General features: G+C 40.3%; 1 protein-coding gene across 2 annotated transcripts in view; it reads right to left on the bottom strand.

The window, feature by feature from the left end:
• The window catches only part of STX11 (syntaxin 11), a 38,381-nt gene that overhangs the window by 1,745 nt on the left and 14,062 nt on the right, over positions 1–22,574 (bottom strand). Inside the window, exon 2 of one of the 2 annotated variants that reach the window (XM_079938850.1) lies at positions 2,153–2,257. The exons of the other annotated variant lie outside the window; for it this stretch is intronic. The gene's annotated coding sequence lies outside the window, so the exon portion shown is untranslated. The remainder of the gene's footprint in view (positions 1–2,152; positions 2,258–22,574) is intronic. 2 annotated transcript variants of the gene reach the window in all.

Genomic DNA, 22,574 nt, shown 5'->3' with positions numbered 1-22,574 from the left:
GGTGTAGGTAAGAAATGCACTAAAGGAGCTAAATGTTTCATAACATTTTGCTAATGAGTAAAGGACTAATATGACTGAGAGTCACGAACACACTTGTATTTTATAGCTTGTAGTATCTCAGTGCAATAGCGGAGGTGCCCGGAACTCAATCAGCAATTTCAAATTTTAGATTGCATTGGGAATCCATCTCTTTTTCTTGCTTTACAGTTCTCCAATAATCACAAATCAAAGCACACTAGAGAAAAGAAAAATAAGAAAAGACTTGCAAGGATAATGATTGTTAATTAAGGCCAGTCAAGGCTTTGGGGCCAACTCTAAGTGTTGTCTATCCTGTGTCTATTTCAGCAGTGGTGAGCATCCTGTACATCATAAGACTTTTTTTTTTTTTTTTTTTTGCGGTACGCGGGCCTCTCACTGCTATGGCCTCTCCCGTTGCGGAGCACACGCTCTGGATGCGCAGGCTCAACGGCCATGGCTCACGGGCCCAGCCGCTCCGCGGCATGTAGGATCTTCCCGGACCGGGGTGCGAACCCGTGTCCGCTGCATCGGCAGGCGGACTCTCAACCACTGTGCCACCAGGGAAGCCCAAGAATATTTTTTTAATGATAGAAATCATGGTTTAATTTTTTATCTTAAAAATGTTATAAGAATAAAACATGCTTAAAGTAAAACAACAACAAAATGAACAAAGACAAAAATCTAAAAAGGAAGTATAAAATTTGGTGGAAGCTGAAATCTCCTTGCTCTTCTGCCTAATATCACCTGTACATACTTCAGAGTTTGAATGTCTGTTTGATACTCAGTGCTTAAAAATATTTGGGGGAAAACCCCCAAAATATATTCTACTGGAAGGTATTAAGAGTAAAAGAGATCGAGAAATAGTTAAGTGTTTTATGTGATTTTAGCAAGTAGGAGAGGTGAGCAGAAAGAAGATATTTATCTAGGTGGGAATCACATAGCACAAGTCAGATGAAGAATCAGAAGTGAAAGATGTTCAGCTTTTCCCGAGGTCCCTAGTGGTGTATCATTAACAAAACTTAAAAAAAGTTTTATATGGAAAATTTCAATCGTACACAAGCCCTGTAGCAGTAATATAACTCCCATTTATCCATCACAGAGCAGCAATATTTGCCCACTTTTAATGGCTTCTTGAAACAAGTTGGCAGCTCAAACAGAATTTCCATGTTTTTGTAAGAGTGGTTCTGATCAGTTCCCTGCTTAGCAAGGCACAACCGTGTTCTCTATGTCCATATTTTTTCCAATGAAGTAAAAACTTTCATTTTTAATAGCATGTATAGATGCCAAAATAATAAACATTTTACCCTTTTATATAAGATTTCGTGGCTAGAAAGATTTCTTTCTACTATATAATTTGCAGAAAAGAGAGGGAAAATGTCAATAGCAGCATTTAATGGCTACTCAATCTATCAGGGATCTTGCTCTCAAATTAGAAGCTTCTCTCAAGTTGAAGTAATTAATTTTACCGCCCCACTAATGGAATGCTGACAAGTTGGATTTAGTGATAAATGGAAAATGGTGAAATACTAACCACAGGTTCTTGTCTGCCATGGTCATTATTTACATAAATTAAGCAAGGTTTTATTCCATAGTGGTGTTTTTGAATACAAGTTATCCTGCTTAAAATGCCATTTCTGCTTTCTAGTGACAAAAATCAATACTGGACTTTCTCAGTGATGGGGAAGGTGACTCCTAGAAGCACAACTGAGAGGCAGAAAAAAGACCCAGGCTGGACCAAAACTATGCCTTCCCTGGCCTGAACTGCCTGATATCCAAATATTTCCTCATTTTGAACAAAATTTAAAGACACACCACAAGTTGGGGGGATTTCAATATATGGCACATAATGGGTTAACTTACTTAATGTATCAATATTAAAAACTCCTGCCTCCCCAAAACAAAAAAACCACTTGCCCAAACAAAGACGATGAATAGGCAATTCATATAAGAAGAACTATCAATGCCAGCGAACACAGGGATCGTTAATATGTATCAGGTACTTACTGTAATGCCAGTAAACATGTTCTAAGCCCTTTTCATGTGCTACCCTCTTTAGTCTTCATACGGACTTCATGAAGTAGGTGTTGTCATTATCAGAGTTGGTAAGTGAGTTTAAGGAGGTTAAGGAACGTACCCAAGGTCCCCGGTAAGTGAAGAGTCCGGCTCTAGAGTAGCCCCACTTAACCACTACAGTCAACTATCTCCAGCAGGTGTATAAAGGTGAGCGTGAGGGACTTCACTATCAAAACAAGGAAATGCAAATTAAACCACTGAGATTTCTTTTTGCCCCCTAAGCTGGCAGGAATTTTTTTAGATAATGATTTAAAAGAGAATTCTGTGAACGCTGAAAAAAATGCTTATAGGAGGGCAAATTGATAGAACCTTTTTGAGGGCAGCTTAATAGTACGTATAAAAGCTTTTAAAATGTGTTTTGTCTTAAGTACATTTATTCTGCAGGGGTATGTGAAGCTCACTGCTGTAAATATTTTCATCACCACAGTTTTCACAGAAATTCAAAAATGATTTAAAGGCGCAAAAATGAGGTATTGACTGCCACATAATCACAGAGTTTAGAAGGCTATAATGGAATGAAAAGTGTAAATACCATTTTGGGTAGAAAAACTATGTAAAGGGAAGAGAATGAGCAGTGCTACCGTGCATACATCCTGAAATAAAGACTTGAATAATACACATCAAGATGTAGTTTTCTTCAAACTGTGGCATTATAAATGGTTTTAATTACTTCCTTGTGCTTCTCTGTATTTTCCAACATTTTTATAATTTCCATGTAGATTTATTAATTAAATGAAGCCCCAGAAAACTATATTTGTTTAAAGGACTAACTTCTTTTTTTATTGAAAAATGTGAAAGTGAAATATTTGTTGCATTATTTTTTTAACATCATTATTGGAGTGTAATTGCTTTACAATGTTGTGTTAGTTTCTGCTGTATAACAAAGTGAATCAGCTATACATGTACATATATCCCCATATCCCCTCCCTCTTGCGTCTCCCTCCCACCCTCCCTGTCCCACCCCTCTAGGTGGTCACAAAGCACCAAGCTGACCTCCCTGTGCTATGCGGCTGCTTCCCACTAGTTATCTATTCTGCATTTGGTAGTGTATGTATGTAAAGGACTAACTTTTTAAAGTCCTTCTTTAAGGTGCATGCATTGCAATCAGGTTATCACCTTATATGACATGGGGAAAGTACATTAGTTGACTAGCATCAAGTTGAGCTGTATTTATCTGCTTATGTTAGTATCCAATATATTCTACTCTGAAACAAGTGGATAGGACAGAGAATGGATAAATTTTGATGAACAAGGCAAGAAACGGTGATGGATGCAAGGAAGGCTTAGGAGGAACTATCATGGAAGGTAAGGGTGGTTAAGGGGCAGCATCACACACCAGAACATTAGGAGCCTGCTTGTTGGTCTCCCACTACTCCTAGACAGGTCCCAGGCTCTGTATTACTCTCCTAAAGCCCTGAAAAAGCTATTTGGGGGAATCACTTCATTCATAATATGAAGAGCAAAGTGCACTGCAATCATATAGAAAATGGCCTTGGAAGAATACAGTCAGAGGCAGTCACTCCTTCTCAAGACCTAACAACATGAAGCCATGGGTCCTAAATCAGGTGAAGGTCTAAGCTCACGTGAAGGCTCAAGTCCATAATCTGGTAAGGGGAGAGTCAGGAAGGGTGTGGGGAACTCAAGATTCTCTCTGCAGGTGTAGACAAGAAAGTAGCCTTTACCTTGCCTTCCGGCCCACCTTTTCTGGCCCAGCCCAGTCCCAAATGAGTTGGTCCCACTGATCTAGAAGGTTTCCTGGTTGCCAAGGAGGAAACATTAGGAAAACTACAACAGAAAAAAGTCAACCAAGAGGCTTCTAAAAATGTTCCCCAAAAGGTTAAAATGGGGGAGACCTTCAAGATGGCAGAGGAGTAAGACGTGGAGATCACCTTCCTCCCCACAAACACATCAGAAATACACCTACACGTGGAACAACTCCTACAGAACACCTACTGAACGCGCAGAAGACCTCAGACCTCTCAAAAGGTAAGAAATCCCCCACCTACCTGGGTAGGGGAAAAGAAAAAAGGAAAAACAGAGACAAAAGAATAGGGATGGGACCTGCACCAGTGGGAGGGAGCTGTGAAGGAGGAAAGGTGTCCACACACTAGGAAGACCCTTCGCGGGCAGAGACTGAGGGTGGCGGAGGGGGGGAAGCTTCGGAGCCGCGGAGAACAGCGCAGCAACAGGGGTGCGGAGGGCAAAGCGGAGAGATTCCCTCACAGAGGATCAGGGCCAACCGGCATTCACCAGCCCGAGAGGCTTGTATGCTCACCCGCCGGGGCGGGCGGGGGCGCGAGCTGAGGCTCGGGCTTTGGTCGGAGCGCAGGGAGAGGACTGGGGTTGGCGGCGTGAACACAGCCTGCAGGGTTTAGTGCACCACGGCTGGCCGGGAGGGAGTCTGGGAGAAAGTCTGGAACTGCTGAAGAGGCAAGAGACCATTGTTTTGGGGTGAGCGAGGAGAGGGGATTCAGAGCACCACCTAAACGAGCTCCAGGGACGGGCGCGAGCCGCGGCTATCAGCGCGGACCCCAGAGGCGGGCATGAGACGCTAAGGCTGTTGCTGCCGGCACCAAGAAGCCTGTGTGCGAGCACAGGTCACTCTCCACACCCACCTTCCGGAAAGCCTGTGCAGCCCGCCACTGCCAGGGTCCCGGGATCCAGGGACAACTTCCCCAGGAGAACGCACGGCGCACCTCAGGCTGGTGCAACGTCACGCCGGCTCTGCCGCCGCAGGCTCGCCCCGCCTCCGTACCCCTCCCTCCCCCCGGCCTGAGTGAGCCAGAGCCCCTGAATCAGCGGCTCCTTTAACCCCGTCCTGTCTGAGCGAAGAACAGACGCCCTCAGGCGACCTACACGCAGAGGCGGGTCCAAATCCAAAGCTGAACCCCGGGAGCTGTGCGAACGAAGAGAAAGGGAAATGTCTCCCAGCAGCCTCAGGAGCAGCGGATTAAAGATCCACAATCAAGTTGATGTACCCTGCATCTGTGGAATACCTGAATAGACAACGAATCATTGCAAAATTGGGGCGATGGACTTCGGGAGCAACTGTAGACTTGGGGTTTGCTGTATGCGACTGACTGGTTTCTGGGTTTATGTTTATCTTAGTTTAGTATTTAGAGTTTATTATCATTGGTAGATTTGTTTATTGATTTGGTTGCTGTCTTCCTTTTTCTTTCATATATGTATATATATTTTTTCTTTTTCTCTTTTTGTGAGTGTGTATGTGTATGCTTCTTTGTGTGATTTTTGTCTGTATAGCTTTTTTTTTTTGCGGTACGTGGACCTCTCACTGTTGTGGCCTCTCCCATTTCATTGCAGAGCACAGGCTCCGGACGCGCAGGCTCAGCGGCCATGGCTCACGGGCCCAGCCCCTCCACGGCATGCGGGATCCTCCTGGTCCGGGGCACGAAGCCGTGTCCCCTGCATCGGCAGGCGGACTCTCAACCACTGCGCCACCAGGGAAGCCCTGTCTGTATAGCTTTGCTTTTACCATTTGTCCTAGGGTTCTGTCTGTCCATTATTATTTTGTTTTTTTTTAATATAGTTTTTAGTACTTCTTATCATTGATGGATCTGTTTCTTGGTTTGGTTGCCCTCTTCTTCCTTTTTTCTTTTTTTTTAACTTTAAAATTTTTTTTATTTTTAATAATTAAAAATTCTTTTTATTTTAAAAACTTTATTTCTTTATATTTTCTCTTTTCTTTCCTTTTTTCTCCCTTTCTTCTGAGCCATGTGGCTGACAGGGTCTTGGTGCTCCAGCCAGGTGTCAGGCCTGCACCTCTGAGGTGGGAGAGCCAAGTTCAGGACACTGGTCCACCAGAGACCTCCCGGCTCCATGTAATATCAATTGGCGAAAGCTCTCCCAGAGATCTCCATCTCAACGCTAAGACCCAGCTCAACTCAACGACCAGCAAGCTACAGTGCTGGACACCCTATGCCAAACAACTAGCAAGACAGGAACACAACCCCACCCATTAGCAGAGAGGCTGCCTAAAATCATAAGAAGGTCACAGACACCCTGAAACACACCACCGTATGCGGTCCTGCCGACCAGAAAGACAAGATCCAGCCTCATCCACCAGAACACAGGCACTAGTTGCCTCCACCAGGAAGCCTACACAGCCCACTGAACCAACCTTAGCCACTGGGGACAGACACCAAAAACAACGGGAACTATGAACCTGCAACCTGCGAAAAGGAGACCCCAAACACAGTAAGTTAAGCAAAATGAGAACACAGAGAAACACACAGCAGATGAAGAAGCAAGGTAAAAACCCACCAGACCAAACAAATGAAGAGGAAATAGGCAGTCTACCTGAAAAAGAATTCAGAGTAATGACAGTAAAGATGATCCAAAATCTTGGAAATAGAATGGAGAAAATACAAGAAACGTTTCACAAGGACCTAGAAGAACTAAAGAGCAAACAAACAATGATGAACAACACAGTAAATGAAATTAAAAGTTCTCTAGAAGGAATCAATAGCAGAATAACTGAGGCAGAAGAACGGATAAGTGACCTGGAAGATAAAATAGTGGAAATAACCACTTCAGAGCAGAATACAGAAAAAAGAATGAGAAGAATTGAGGAACGTCTCAGAGACCTCTGGGACAATATTAAATGCACCAACATTCGAATTATAGGGGTCCCAGAAGAAGAAGAGAAAAAGAAAGGAACTGAGAAAATATTTGAAGAGATTATAGTTGGAAACTTCCCTAATATGGGAAAGGGAATAGTCAATCAAGTCCAGGAAGCACAGAGAGTCCCATACAGGATAAATCCAAGGAGAAATACGCCAAGACACATGTTAATCAAACTATCAAAAATTAAATACAAAGAAAAAATATTAAAAGCAGTAAGGGAAAAACAACAAATAACATACAAGAGAATCCCCATAAGGTTAACAGCTGATCTTTCAGCAGAAACTCTGCAAGCCAGAAGGGAGTGGCAAGACATATTTAAAATGATGAAACGGAAAAACCTACAACCAAGATTACTCTACCCAGCAAGGATCTCACTGAGATTCAATGGAGAAATTAAAACCTTTAGAGACAAGCAAAAGCTAAGAGAATTCAGCACCACAAAACCAGCTTTACAAATGCTAAAGGAACTTCCCTAGGCAGGAAACACAAGAGAAGGAAAAAACCTACAATAACAAACCCAAAACAATTAAGAAAATGGTAATAGGAACATACATATCGGTAATTACCTTAAATGTAAATGGATTAAATGCTCCCACCAGAAGACACAGACTGGCTCAATGGATACAAAGACAAGACCCGTATATATGCTGTCTACAAGAGACCCACTTCAGACCTAGGGATACACACAGACTGAAAGTGAGGGGATGTAAAGAGGTATTCCATGCAAATGGAAATCAAAAGAAAGCTGGAGTAGCAATTCTCATATCAGACAAAATAGACTTTAAAATAAAGACTATTACAAGAGACAAAGAATGACACTACATAATAATCAAGGGATCAATCCAAGAAGAAGCTATAACAGTTATAAATATTTATGCACCCAACACAGGAGCACCTCAATACATAAGGCAAATGCTAACAGCCATAAAAGGGGAAATCGACAGTAACACAATCATAGTAGGGGACTTTAACACCCCACTTTCACCAATGGACAGATCATCCAAAATGAAAATACATAAGGAAACACAAGCTTTAAATGATACATTAAACAAGATGGACTTAATTGATATTTATAGGACATTCTATCCAAAAGCAACAGAATACACTTTCTTCTCAAGTTCTCATGGAACATTCTCCAGGATAGATCATATCTTGGGTCACAAATCAAGCCTTGGTAAATTTAAGAAAATTGAAATTGTATCAAGTATCTTTTCCGACAACAACGCTATGAGACTAGATATCAATTACAGGAAAAAAATCTGTAAAAAATACAAACACATGGAGGCTAAACAATACACTACTAAATAACCAAAAGCTCACTGAAGAAATCACAGAGGAAATCAAAAAATACCTACAAACAAATGACAATGAAAACACGATGACCCAAAACCTATGGGATGCAGCAAAAGCAGTTCTAAGAGGGAATTTTATAGCAATACAATCCTACTTCAAGAAACCAGAAACATCTCAAATAAACAACCTAACCTTACACCTAAAGCAATTAGAGAAAGAAGAACAAAAAAACCGCAAAGTTAGCAGAAGGAAAGAAATCATAAAGATCAGAGCAGAAATAAATGAAAAAGAAATGAAGGAAATGATAGCCAAGATCAGTAAAACTAATAGCTGGTTCTTTGAGAAGATAAACAAAATTGATAAACCATTAGCCAGACTCACCAAGAAAAAAAGGGAGAAGCCTCAAATCAGTAGAATTAGAAATGAAAAAGAAGTAACAACTGACACTGCAGAAATACAAAGGATCATTAGAGATTACTACAAGCAACTATATGCCAATAAAATGGACAACCTGAAAAAAATGGACAAATTCTTAGAAAAGCACAACTTCCCAAGACTGAACCAGGAAGAAATAGAAAACATAAACAGACCAATCACAAGCACTGAAATTGAGACTGTGATTAAAAATCTTCCAACAAACAAAAGCCCAGAACCAGATGGCTTCACAGGTGAATTCTACCAAACATTTAGAGAAGAGCTAACACCCATCCTTCTCAAACTTTTCCAAAATATAGCAGAGGGAGGAACACACCCAAACTCATTCTACGAGGCCATCATCACCCTGATACCAAAACCAGACAAAGATGTCACAAAGAAAGAAAACTACAGGCCAATATCACTGATGAACATAGATGCAAAAATCCTCAACAAAATACTAGCAAACAGAATCCAACAGCACATTAAAAGGATCATACACCATGATCAAGTGGGGTTTATCCCAGGAATGCAAGGATTTTTCAATATATGTAAATCAATCAATGTGATAAACCATATTAACAAATTGAAGGAGAAAAACCATATGATCATCTCAATAGACGAAGAAAAAGCTTTTGACAAAATTCAACACCCATTTATGGTAAAAACCCTCCAGAAAGTAGGCATAGAGAGAACTTACCTCCACATAATAAAGGCCATATATGACAAATCCACAGCCAACATCGTTCTCAATGGTGAAAAACTGAAACCATTTCCTCTAAGATCAGGAACAAGACAAGGTTGTCCACTCTCACCACTATTATTCAACATAGTTTTGGAATTTTTAGCCACAGCAGTCAGAGAAAAAAAAGAAATAAAAGGAATCCAAATCGGAAAAGAAGTAAAGCTGTCACTGTTTGCATATGACATGATACGATACATAGAGAATCCTAAAGATACTACCAGAAAACTACTAGAGCTAATCAATGAATTGGGTAAAGTAGCAGGATACAAAATTAATGCACAGAAATCTCTTGCATTCCTATACACTAATGCTGAAAAATCTGAAAGAAAAATTAAGGAAACACTCCCATTTACCACTGTGACAAAAAGAATAAAATACCTAAGAATAAACCTACCTAAGGAGACAAAAGACCTGTATGCAGAAAACTATAAGACACTGCTGAAAGAAATTAAAGATGATACAAATGGAGAGATATACCATGTTCATGCATCAGAAGAATCAACATTGTGAAAATGACTCTACTACCCAAAGCAATCTACAGATTCAATGCAATCCCTATCAAATCACCAATGGCATTTTTCACAGAACTAGAAAAAAAAATTCACAATTTGTATGGAAACACAAAAGACCCCGAATAGCCAAAGCAATCTTGAGAATGAAAAACGGAGCTCGAGGAATCAGGCTCCCCAATTTCAGACTATACTACAATGCTACAGTAATCAAGACAGTATGGTACTGGCACAAAAACAGAAATATAGATCAATGGAACAGGATAGAAAACCCAGAGATAAGCCCATGCAAATATGGTCACCTTATTTTTGATAAAGGAGGCAAGAATATACAATGGAGAAAAGACAGCCTCTTCAATAAGTGGTGCTGGGAAAACTGGACAGGTACATGTGAAAGAATGAAATTAGAACACTCCGTAACACCATACACAAAAATAAACTCAAAATGGATAAAAGACCTAAATGTAAGGTCAGACACTATCAAACTCTTAGAGGAAAACATAGGCAGAACACTCTATGACATAAATCACAGCAAGATACATTTTGACCCACCTCCTAGAGAAATGGAAATAAAAACAAAAATAAACAAATGGGACCTAATGAAACTTAAAAGCTTTTGCACAGCAAAGAAAACCATAAAGAAGACCAAATGTCCACCCTCAGAATGGGAGAAAATATTTGCAAATGAAGCAATTGACAAAGGATTAATCTCCAAAATTTACAAGCAGCTCATGCAGCTCAATAACAAAAAAAACAAACAACGCAATCCAAAAATGGGCAGAAGACCTAAATAGACATTTCTCCAAAGAAGATATACAGACTGCCAACAAACACATGAAAGAATGCTCAACATCATTAATCATTAGAGAAATGCAAATCAAAACTGTAATGAGGTATCACCTCACACCAGTCAGAATGGCCATCAAAAAATCTAGAAACAAAAAATGCTGGAGAGGGAGAAAAGGGAACACTCTTGCACTGCTGGTGGGAATGTGAATTGATACAGCCACTATGGAGAACAGTATGGAGGTTCTTTAAAAAACTAAAAATAGAACTCCCATATGACTCAGCAATCCCACTACTGGGCATATCCCTGAGAAAACCATAGTTCAAAAAGAGTCATGTACCACAATGTTCATTGCAGTTCTATTTACAGTAGCCAGGACATGGAAGCAACCTAAGTGTTCATCAACTGATGAAAGGATAAAGAAGATGTGGCACATATATACAATGGAATATTACTCAGCCATAAAAGGAAACAAAATTGAGTTATTTGTAGTGAGGTGGATGGCCCTAGAGACTTTCACATAAAGTGAAATAAGTCAGAAGGAGAAAAATAAACACTGTATGCTAACATATACATATGGAATCTAAAAAAAAAAATGGTTATGAAGAACCTAGGGGCAGGACAGGAATAAAGACGCAGACTTAGAGAATGGACTTGAGGACACGGGGAGGGGGAAGGGTAAGCTGGGACGAAGTGAGAGAGCAGCATTGACATATATACACTACCAAATGTAAAACAGATAGCTAGTGGGAAGCAGCCACATAGCACAGGGAGATCAGCTCGGTGCTTTGTGACCACCTAGTGAGGTGGGATACGGAGGGTGGGAGGAAGACGCAACAGGGAGGAGATATGGGGATATATGTATATGTATAGCTGATTCACTTTGTTATAAAGCAGAAGCTAACACACCATTGTAAAGCAATTATACTCCAATAAAGATGTTAAAACAAAAAAAAGGTTAAAATGTACTCCTTACTGTAGTTATACCAAAATATAGAAGTAGGCATAGAAAGAACATCAAAATAAGCTACACATTCAAGAGCCTAGCTCTATACGGTGATATCTGAAAAAGGGAACTATAGCAAATGAGAAAGAAAAGTCAAACAATTCTGTTGACTTTCCTATCTCATTATGATAAAGGATAATGTAATAAACTTTGGTAAATTGTATTCATAAAGTTGTTAAAATGAACCCTGCTTTGATTCACATGGAGATGAAGAATTTAAAAGAAAATTTACAACCAGCTACCAGAAACCTGCTTCTGTTTTCTAATTTTCTTTTCAGGCACGCATGTCATCTGTCCTGAGACCTGAATCCCATAGGGAAGTTGGGGAAATTATGTACGCCTTCTTTCGTTGGGCAATATGATTTGATGTAAGAGAAAATAAAGACAGATGATGGTAGCTCAGTGACTCTCAGACTTAAGGAGGCAACAGCAACTTTTGGAGAGCCACAAACATTACAGATGCCTGCGACCATGGAGGTTCTGATTCAGAGGGTCTAGGATGACCTATGGGTGATTTTAATGCACATTCAAATTTATGACCCATTCCATAGATACTTACCATAGCAGCTTTTTATTTATAAACATCATGCAATACTGAATGATAATAGTCCCCAGGTTGGGGCAGTTTTGATAAGCAAACAACTGATACGGAAGGATTCAGAAAGATAGGGAAAGGAAGATTCAGAAAATAGGTTTCTACCTACCTCAGAAGATCAATGAGTGGGAGTTATGACTACCTAAACAACGCAACATGCTGGGTGCTACAAGGAATAACCAATGAAAGCATTATTCCTTACTTGCTTCTAAGGGAACCAGTTATAAACAACAACACATAGTCATATCTCTGATCATAAAAGAGAGGCTTTGTGCTGACTTATTTTAAGGAGAACAAGAAAAAAACTGTTTGTACATAGTTTCGGGCTAAGTTGCCCCCAGCCCCCTCCTGTCCACCAGAAATTCATATGTTGAAGCCCTAATCCCAGTACTTCAGAATATAATTCTATTTGGAGATAAGGTCTTTAAAGAGAGAATTAAGTTTAAAAGAGATCTTTATATAATACATACATTATAATACCGTAAGCAATACCTATACTGAGTAAATTTTGCCTACTACCAGGAAAAAATAAAAACCTATCCCTGTTTCGCAGCAATATGTGAGAAACTTCAGACACAGGGAGATACAATGCAGAGCAGCAGATATACAAATCATATGAGGTTTATTATGGAGATCAACTTATAGATTACAGGAGGGGAAGGAATCCAAAAGCATGGAAGAGCTTTCCTTTCTGTATTTACAATGAAGAGATGTTTTAGAGGCTACTCGTATGTAATGTGAGTCCAGAAAGTTTAGGATTCTTGTTTCAACAGAAACTAAAGTACACATTTAGACACACACATACACACACATATAAACACACAGAGGATTCAATTACAGGTAAAACTAAAAAGATCCTGCCCCCAGACATATGCTCCAAATGAGCACTTTCAAGCAGTGACTTGAAACGTAGCACCCAGGGACTTCCCTGGCGGTCCAGTGATTAAGACTCCATGCTTCCCCTGCAGGGGGCACAGGTTCAATCCCTGGTCGGGGAACTAAGATCCTGCGTGCCTCAGGGTGTGGCCAAAAAAAAAAAAAAATCCCACACACACACAAAAAATGTAGCACCCACATTTTGATTTTCAGATTTTATAATCTCTATCTCCTATATCCTGATTTTATACGAATTTTTAAAATCTTGTTAAAAGAAAATGATGATTACAAATCAGAATGTGTCTTTATGCCTAGGTCCACCACTGGTCCATATGGTGCCTTGATGAGCCCTTATGTAGGGACCATATGACATCTGCCATATGACATCTCTGGGTGGATGCAGCCCTGCTCCAGGGCACAGGAACTGATAATCTGGGCATGGGACAGGTTTCCAGCCCCCCTCATCCCTGTGCTGAACACAACTTGCACAGCCCTATGGGATCACCCTGAAAACACCTTTCTCAACCACCTTGCCCAGTCCCTCCTACCCATCACCACCACAGACCTGCAGCAGGGGCCAGGAAATCCCATAGGTCCTGTGTCACAGTAATTTAGCGGTTACTTTTTAGGACACATCATAGTAACACGACCCTTAAAGGGCAAGGAGTGTACTTTCCCAGCCAGGTTGATTCAGATCCATAAATAATAATTTCACTCAAATAAGTAAAACCTGGTGTTTTAAGCAATTTGCCTAAAGTCACACAGTTAATAAATATGGAACTGAGATCTGAATCCAGAAAATCTGAATTGAGAGATTCTGTAAACCACAAAGCTACACTAGCGTCTTTTTCCTGAGCCTCGCCCTAAAAAGGTTTCTGAAATCGTTAATCTTATAGGGAACTTACTCCCTGTCTTAGTCCATCTGAGTTGCTGTAACAACATACTACATACTGGATGGCTTATAAGCAACAGAAATTTGCTTATAAACAACGGAAATTTATTTCTCACAGTTCTGGAGGCTGGAAGTCTGAAATCAGGGTGCCAGCATGGTCAGGTTCTGTGTCTGGTAAAGGCCTGCTTCCTCGTTCATAAAGGCCTGCTTCCTCGGCCTTCTTCTCACGGTAACCTCACATGGCAGAAGTGGCAAGCAAGCTCTCTGGGGTCTCTTTTATGGGGCCACTAATCCCATTCATGAGGGCTCCACCCTCATGACCTAGTCACTTCCCAAAGACCTCACCTCCCAATACCATCACCTTGGGGGTTAGGATTTCAACACATCAATTTTGGGGGGAACACAAGCATCCAGATCGTAGCATTCCCTAATTGAGGTTTTATATTTGGAGCAATTATTAGCTTCTAATAACATAGATCTGGATGAACACATGAAAACCTTTTCACTATTACAAACATTACCTTCTCTCCCACAATAATCTCTTCATATCAGTTTCCCCAACACTGTAATGTTTCAGTTATTAGAGCACTCAATCAGGTAGTCACTCATCACAACTGTCCAAAAGCCCACAAAATTATTAGCAATCACAGATAATTCTCTTCTAACAAAGATTCACTGTGGTTATGACTGACCCAAGACTTTTGAAATACCAAAGCACTGATACTTGGAGGCAGAAGTTTTACAGTCAGGGGCATAGAATTGACAATTGAGGGAATGCTAGCAGATGGCCTTGCTAAGGGAGAAAGTAAAGAGAGGAGCGCTCCAGGTTCAAGGGTCAAATCATCCATATGAGTTTTTCTACTGTTATCTTTATCAGCATTCACAAACAAACACAGTTGTTGCTGTATCTTACATCTGATTTGGCTTTGGCCTTGGAATGTGAAGCAAACTTTTGTCTGGAAAATACAGAGGAAATCTATGTAGAAAGAAAAAATGATGGGGAATAAATCATTGAGTCTGGTTTAATTAAACTTTATATTTCATAAAAATATAAAGTTTTTTTATGGAGTATTTTTAAAAAGAGAAGTCAATAGAGTTTTCAGGATCATGAATGACTTTTCTTTTCCAACTCATAATACTAGCTAAGGACAATCCCACAGAATTTTTACATTTCTTTTTCTGTTCCTCTTCCTCTTAAAGTCCTATAAGCCACTGATCCTAATCCTGTTGGCTGGTTACTCCTCTTTAATCCTCCAAGGAAACAAATTATTATTTTCAGCTGGCATTTTTTACACGACTGCAGAAAAATCTCAGTTATCCAACATCATCAGTGCATGAGGTTTTCTTGTGTAAGCAACTTTTACCTAACCAAAGTTTCTCCCTTCAAACTTGAAAATTATTCACTCCTTTTTGTTGGAAATCCTCTTCTAAACTGCATTGACATATTTCATTGCTTCCTTAAAGAGAGAACATTGGACACAATTTACTGGTGACTCAGATTATCATTACTAACATCTCTGAACTGTGTGATGATACACTTTTATTTTGAAATGTTTCTCTTTCCTCATGGTTACAAGGTCAAACCTTACCACAGTCATCTCCATATACTGCTGTTGACATTCCTCTCTCTCCCCATACAGGTTGTATCAGACCAAGAAATTATATAAAAACCAAGCATTTAACAATGGTAAGCTATAAGTGGGTCAGCAACACTCTAGAGTCGAAACTAAGTAAAGCAAGGAAAGAAAAACTAACTCAGTCAGTGGCAAACTGAGTGTCCAATGTGAGCCTGCCTTTTTCCTGGACAACCCAGTAAACAATATATAACCAACCCAGTAAACAATATATAACCAACCCAGTAAACAATATATAACCCAGTAAACATATAACCAACCCATCAACAATCTTCACAATAACTATGAAAGAACCAAATTGTTAGATTATTTCCATGATATGATGACTATCAATTCATAACCTACTTTCTTGACCTGACTTCCTACGTGGCCCATTCTTTCCCCCCCAAATATGTACATACTCTTTGTAAACAGTTGAAAAAAACTTTTCAACCAACATTCTTTCCATGTCTTCCAATCAACAGGTATAGACTATTTCTCAACTTCTTGAATTTGGAGTGTGGCCATTAGACTGGAACTTGCTCTGGCTAATGAGATGTTAGTAAATATAATGCAAGCAGAGGCTTGAAAAGCACTTGTGCAAAAGAGCTTATTACTCTTGTAACAGACCCCTGATACAACCATATGAAGAAGCCTGGGCTAGCCTGCAGGAGGATGAGACCCAGGGGTTTTAGTAATCCCAGCTGAACCCAGCCCACAGCTAACCCACCGACTGACTGTAGCTACATGAATGAGCCAGGAGACACCAACAGAAGATGGATCAACCAATCGAAAGAACTGTGAGAAATAATTAATCATTGCTGTTGAAGCCATTAAGATTTGTAGCAGTTTCTTAAGCCACAAAAACTAACATACAGAAATTGGTACCTAGAAGTAGCATGTTGCCATAACAAAAACCTAAAATATTCAGTATCAGCTCTGGGACCAGACAGCAGGTGAAAAGTAGTGAGATAACTATTAGCAAAACCCAGAAAAATAGCATGCAAACTGTTTGTGGAGACTGGAGAAGCGATGAGGAAACTGTACAGCAGTCAGGGAAAAAGGCAACCCACATTCTGCTGCAGCAAAACAACTGGCAAAAGTGATGTCTGTGGCAGCATGAAAGATACACAATGAACTTTGAAGTTAGCTGCAAAGATCTCCAGGAAGAATGTTGCAAGAGTTCACTGAGTGTTTCTAGCCGCATATAAGGTTCTGCAAAAGAGGGATGAGCTGAAAAATGAATTATCTGGTTAATAAGCATTATTTAGAGAAAATAGAGAAGAACCAGAACTCATGTGACTGGAAAAGAAAATCTTTTCTCTCTCCAGTCTCTTCAGCTAGAGGACAAGAATTTTAGAGCAAGAAATGGCCTCAGAGTGAAGACCTTTGTAAAATTTAACGTGGTGCCTCATAGCGCTTCTCAGCTGGACAAAAGGGCCTCTAAGACTCCCTGAGGCACTGTCTCATAGCAGCTTGATGCTCAACCCACAGCAGAGACAGATATGTCTGACCAGAAAAAAAATTCTGGCTGTGGGTTTCAGGGGCCTGAACCCTACGGGAGTCTTAGGAAATGCACAACGTTTTTAAGAGAGTTTTACTAACAAGCACAAAAGTATGACCTAAAGGAGACAGAGACCATTCAAAGAAAAAGAGGCCTCTGGATGCTCGAGTTTTTACAGTAAGAACTAGGCTAAGGAAGTTATTTAGAAGCAAAAATAAGCCATTTCTTATGGAAAAGGAAGAATGTTTCAGAGGGTAGAGCCAAGAGCAGTAGAGAAATAGACACCAGTGACCCATTCCCGAGGAAGAGAACTGGGTCCTAATCAAGGGACCTCCCCTTGCTCAGGAGTGGGGGGACACCTAGCAGCACGGACCTGGATAGAGCTGCTGTGGAGTGCTGATGCTGTTTATATTGTTTCTGTAGTTTTGCGGGGGTTATCTTTTCCCTATTTCACCATGATACGTTGGGTGTGTATGGGGAAGTAACTTGTTTATGATAACTAAAAACTATGATAACTAGATAACTAAAATATATGATAGTTATGTTATATAGAGAGTATATATATCTATATGCTATATAGATATATGATCGTTATCTATGATAACTAGATAACTAAAAAGTTCATTGTCTCAGGATCAAGAGGATCCACATCTCAAGGGCTGTATCTGAGGGGTCTCATCTGTATCCAGAAGTGATGCAGATCATGGATAAGCCTCTGGACTCAGAGGCTGATGCCTTAATGGGATGAGGCTTCTGAAAATCCTACGATGGGGGGAGTGTTTCTTGCAGGAGAAATGTGAGTCATTTTTACCAAAGGCAGACTATATTTGATTGCCAAAAAACAAACAAACAAACCAGCCACAAATTCTTAGCAGTACCCCTGATCAACAAGTGGTGTTGATGGAAAAGACATGCCCTCTTAATAAAAGCTCTTAACCTTGGGCATTTTGGGAGAGTGAGGCGAAGCTTCATTGGCAGTAATCTGCTGCCTTCTTAGCAGTCAGTGTGTGGCAACTTACAGGGAGGGCAAAGGGCTAGGAAAGTCAGAGCCCTGGAAATAAGTGGGGTACCCCTAGAAGAGAAGGTACAACAGAACCTGGGGAGCACATGGAAGAAAAGGAGACCAGCCTGTGTTGAGCCGTGGTCAACATATTAACTGGTTCTGTCTGGCAAAGTGTTTTTTGTTGTTGTTTTTCTTTTTCGGTACACGGGCCTCTCACTGTTGTGGCCTTTCCCGTTGCGGAGCACAGGCTCTGGACGCGCAGGCTCAGCGGCCATGGCTCACGGGCCCAGCCGCTCCGTGGCATGTGGGATCCTCCCGGACCGGGGCATGAACCCATGTCCCCTGCATCGGCAGGCGGACTCTCAACCACTGTGCCACCAGGGAAGCCCTGGCAAAGTGGTTTTAATAGTTCTTTAGTTGAGGGGGAAAAGCTAACTGTCAATCTATATACTTATATGAATGCATGCTTACATTATTTGTATTAAAACAAAAAGTATAATTCTCAAAAAAAAAAAGTAGCATTAATTTCTCTACTCTTCCAATCTGGGTTTGGCCGTGAGACTTTCTTTGACCGAGAGGACAACAGAAAACATGCTGCAAGCAGAGGCTTGAATAGCACTAGCATACTGGGGCTTGTCCCCTCTTACTACTAAGAGCTCTGAAAGCTCTATGTGTGGAAGCTCAGGCTAGCCTCCTGGAGGATGATGATCATATGGAAAGAGAGGCCAGCCCCCAGGTGACCCACCGCTCCATCTGCATGACTAAGGCCAAGTGACGCCATTGGAAGAAGCACTCAGTATTTACTTTCTGCCAGCTACTGTGGTAGAAGTTTTACATAGATTATCTCATTTAACCCTCATAACCATAAGAGATAACAAATCGTGATTTGGTGATGGTTTGTTACCCTGACAAAGCTAACTGATACACCCCTCTTTAGGTTTCTCTATACCCCAAGATGTGTGTTCTTCTTAAACAGGACCTAGGAGGACGATGAGACTCATGGATCAATCATAATTTTTGGAAAGTAAATACTGTTGCATTCATTGCAATGAACAGAGTTCACTGCTACAATTAAAAAACACAAACATAATAATTGTCCTGTTGATATATGACACCTACTTGATGATCATGGCCTAAGTACACACCTGGATTTTGATTCAGCATACATTTACAATTTTCTATTCATATTGTATACAAACGTTAATGTAAAGCATACACATAAAAGGAGCATGTGTTTCTTAACACGTCTGAGGACAGTCTTCCTTTCCTTTTGAGGAATATGGTCATAAGCATGGTGAGGAGAAAAAAAAAATGATGCTAAAAAAAGATTATCTCATACACAAGCAGCCTCCACAAGCAAGATTCTGCAGAAGCTGTTTGATAATGCAGTATGCTAAATCGGGGTTCTTGAGCAGTGGGGGCAGGACAGCACAGAGATACTAGGCAGTTCTAACCTTGGCTGAGTTTCAGTGTGATAAGAGGTTCTGAAAACTTGAAAAGCCAGTTTTGAAATGGAGGTAGATAGTTAAGTGTATCACAAGTCTATTGTTCAGATCACTAAAGTAAAGAACACCAGTTAGGCAAAATACAACTTCCAAACACGACTCTCCTGCCATATTCCAAACCTCCCTTTGTCATCCAAGACTGAACCAGAGACAATTCTTGCTAACAAATGAAAAAGAATAAAAATTAGTGTAATGTGTACCAGGTTCCTAAGGAACATTAGAAGTGGATTAAGACCCTACTAGTCTTTCAGAGTGTTTAAGGTAATCAGGATACTGCTTCTCAGTTGTAGAATCTGGTTAGAATTCCACATCCACTCAGGGCAGTAGAAGAGAGTGGCTAAGTGTCCAGCCTGAGAAGACAAACTCTGCCACCCCTGGGACTAACCTGGGCTCTCTCACTGGTTTCAGGGTTCCCAGCAGTAAGAGAGGGCGATTCCTAATAGATAAGTGCTTTTCAAACGTCTGCTGATGTCACAATTCCTTGCAGTCACCTTCTCTCTGCCTTATCTTCCACATGTATAAATACCAACTGCGTAAGATGAGGAAGAGAATTAAATGAGATAATCCAGGTAAAGCTCTTAGAAGAGTGCCCAGCAGACAGTAAGCACTCTGTATATACGCCCGATTATCGTCTATTCTGTGATTTTAATTTACTCAAAGAATGAATGCAGATTCAGTAACTATTAGTATAAATAGTGCATTTGTTGATATACTGCTAACAGTTTATTACTAACAGTTTGTTACTCATCTCATAATCGTAAGTGAACACTAATACCTGTGGGTCACCAGATTGTTTAAGGTTTACAATAACTTTTTTTTCCAACTCTTTTTTTGTAAAAATTTCTTTTTTTCTGAGTATGAATGCAACCCTTGCTCTTTGAAAAGAAGAAATAATCCAATGACAGAATTGAAAGAATGGAAAGTAAACATGTCTCATCGTTTAATACCACTATATATAATGACTATAAAATAACCAATGATAAAAGGCTAATACATATTCTTCCAGACTCTTTTCTAATCTAGAAAGTTGTGAATTCTTAAGAGACAGCATCCAGAAGAACTGACCCTGATACTGTGAACTATGGAACATTTTCCTCGTAAACTGCAAGAGTTCTCTGGGTTTCCTCCTGCCAGGGGACCCCTCAGGGATGCAGGACTATACGGCAGGTACCACCATACTTTCCACCACCAACATTTTCGTGCAGGTGGTATCAGGTAAAAAGGAACACCGAGGGCAACCTGGAAAGGGAAAGGAAATTCTTTAAAAAAGAGAGAGAATCCTCATGTTTTACTTTCACACTTAAGAATCCCAAAGCGGTTACTCCGATTCCACACACTTGGGAGACTGAGTCTTGAAGTGCCTAAGCCAGTCTGAGGACTGCTATGTTCAGGACTCAGGGTTTGTAAAGTCAGTGGCTAGGCTTTCTTGTGGGAACAGATGGACAATTTTAATTCAGTAAACATCCTTCGAACATCTCCCTCATAAACGTCTCACAGAGGTAAGCCCCATTCTCCACCCCATGAGGTTTTGTTGCTCGTGGGGGAGCGGTGTTTGTTTTGCTTTCCAGGAACATACTGGGAAGAAGTCTTGCTCATCAGCTAACTGGCTTGAGTCCTGAAAACAAATGTGGCGCGTGCGAGAAAAAGCACTCCCCTGGGTGTCAGAGGACTGCTCCCCGCTTCCTTCTCTAGCTGTATAAAGTAGAGGGAGACATTTCATATCTCTGAGTGTCAGTTTCTCCATCTGTAAATTGGCAATGACACTATCTCATAAGGGTTTCTTTTTTGATCAGTAAATGAGGTAGATAATGTATATAAAAGCACTCTGTAAATTTAAACGTCGTTTACAAACATGGTGTTAGGAGTTATTATTTTGCACAGTTGCCACTCACAATCAGTTTATTTCACCAGGTAGTTCATTTAAAATACTACAAGTACTACTCCTTAAGAAACATGTGCAGACCAAGTGATTTTAAATGATACTGAAAAACCCAACAACTATTCTAATATCAGTTTCTATATTATTCCTAACTCAAGTGACAGAATATTAATGCCCTATGTTCACTCAGAACCTCAGCAAAGTATGAGTTAAATGCCTTGCATTTACTGTATACAAGATGTCCAAGGAAACAAACTCATTTATCATAATGAAATTTGAAGGGAATATCTCACATTACACTTATCAAAGAAGACAAATAACAACTTTTTGAAAACAAAACTGACAAACTAAAAAGCAGAAGCTGACCAAATTTCTTATACATTTACCCCAATATAAACTGTTCCACATAGCAGTTGTGTTGCTTATTACTAATATAGAATCAACATCAAAAATATAATCTTACAGATTTTTTTAAATTAACAGAATTTTAAATTTCCCTTATATCTGAGCTTCTATTTTGTATTAAAGAGATGCTGCATCTTTGCAGTGGTAATTGGTAACTTTCATAATTGGAATCAGGGGATAACCTCCTATCCGACCAAAACTGCAGAAAATTCTATAGCTAAAGAATAACTTTATTTGTTCTCTCATGAAGAAACTATCAATATCCATGTAGAATAATTACCAGCAACCATGAAACACATACAATTTTTTTTTTTTTTTTTTTTTTTTGCGGTACGCGGGCCTCTGTTGCGGCCTCTCCCGTTGCGGAGCACAGGCTCCGGACGCGCAGGCTCAGCAGCCATGGCTCACAGGCCCAGCCGCTCCGCGGCACGTGGGATCCTCCCGGACTGGGGCACGAAGCCGTGTCCCCTGCATCGGCAGGTGGACTCCCAACCACTGCGCCACCAGGGAAGCCCAACACATACAATTTTAAATATCATACCTTTCACTTTTCTGTTGAGCATTCATTATACTGTAATAAGATTTTAACATTATATTTTTTAAAAATCTCAATTGTATTAACTAAAATATATTCAAGAGTGTAGAAATCATGGCATCTTGTTAGCTAAACCAAGTTGGGCACTGTGTTAACTAGCTTCTAAGTAATATTCATGAAATAGACTATGTGATTTAATGTTCTTGTGCACATCTTCAGGACACATATGCCTGCACAAGCCACTGGGACAGACACTTTCATGTGTTTATTCAACAGGT

This window comes from Stenella coeruleoalba (genome assembly GCF_951394435.1).
Source record: "Stenella coeruleoalba genome assembly, chromosome: 12".
NCBI classification, from domain to species: domain Eukaryota; kingdom Metazoa; phylum Chordata; class Mammalia; order Artiodactyla; family Delphinidae; genus Stenella; species Stenella coeruleoalba.
Note: the sequence above shows the minus strand (reverse complement) of the source record. Positions and strands in the feature narration are given on the sequence as shown.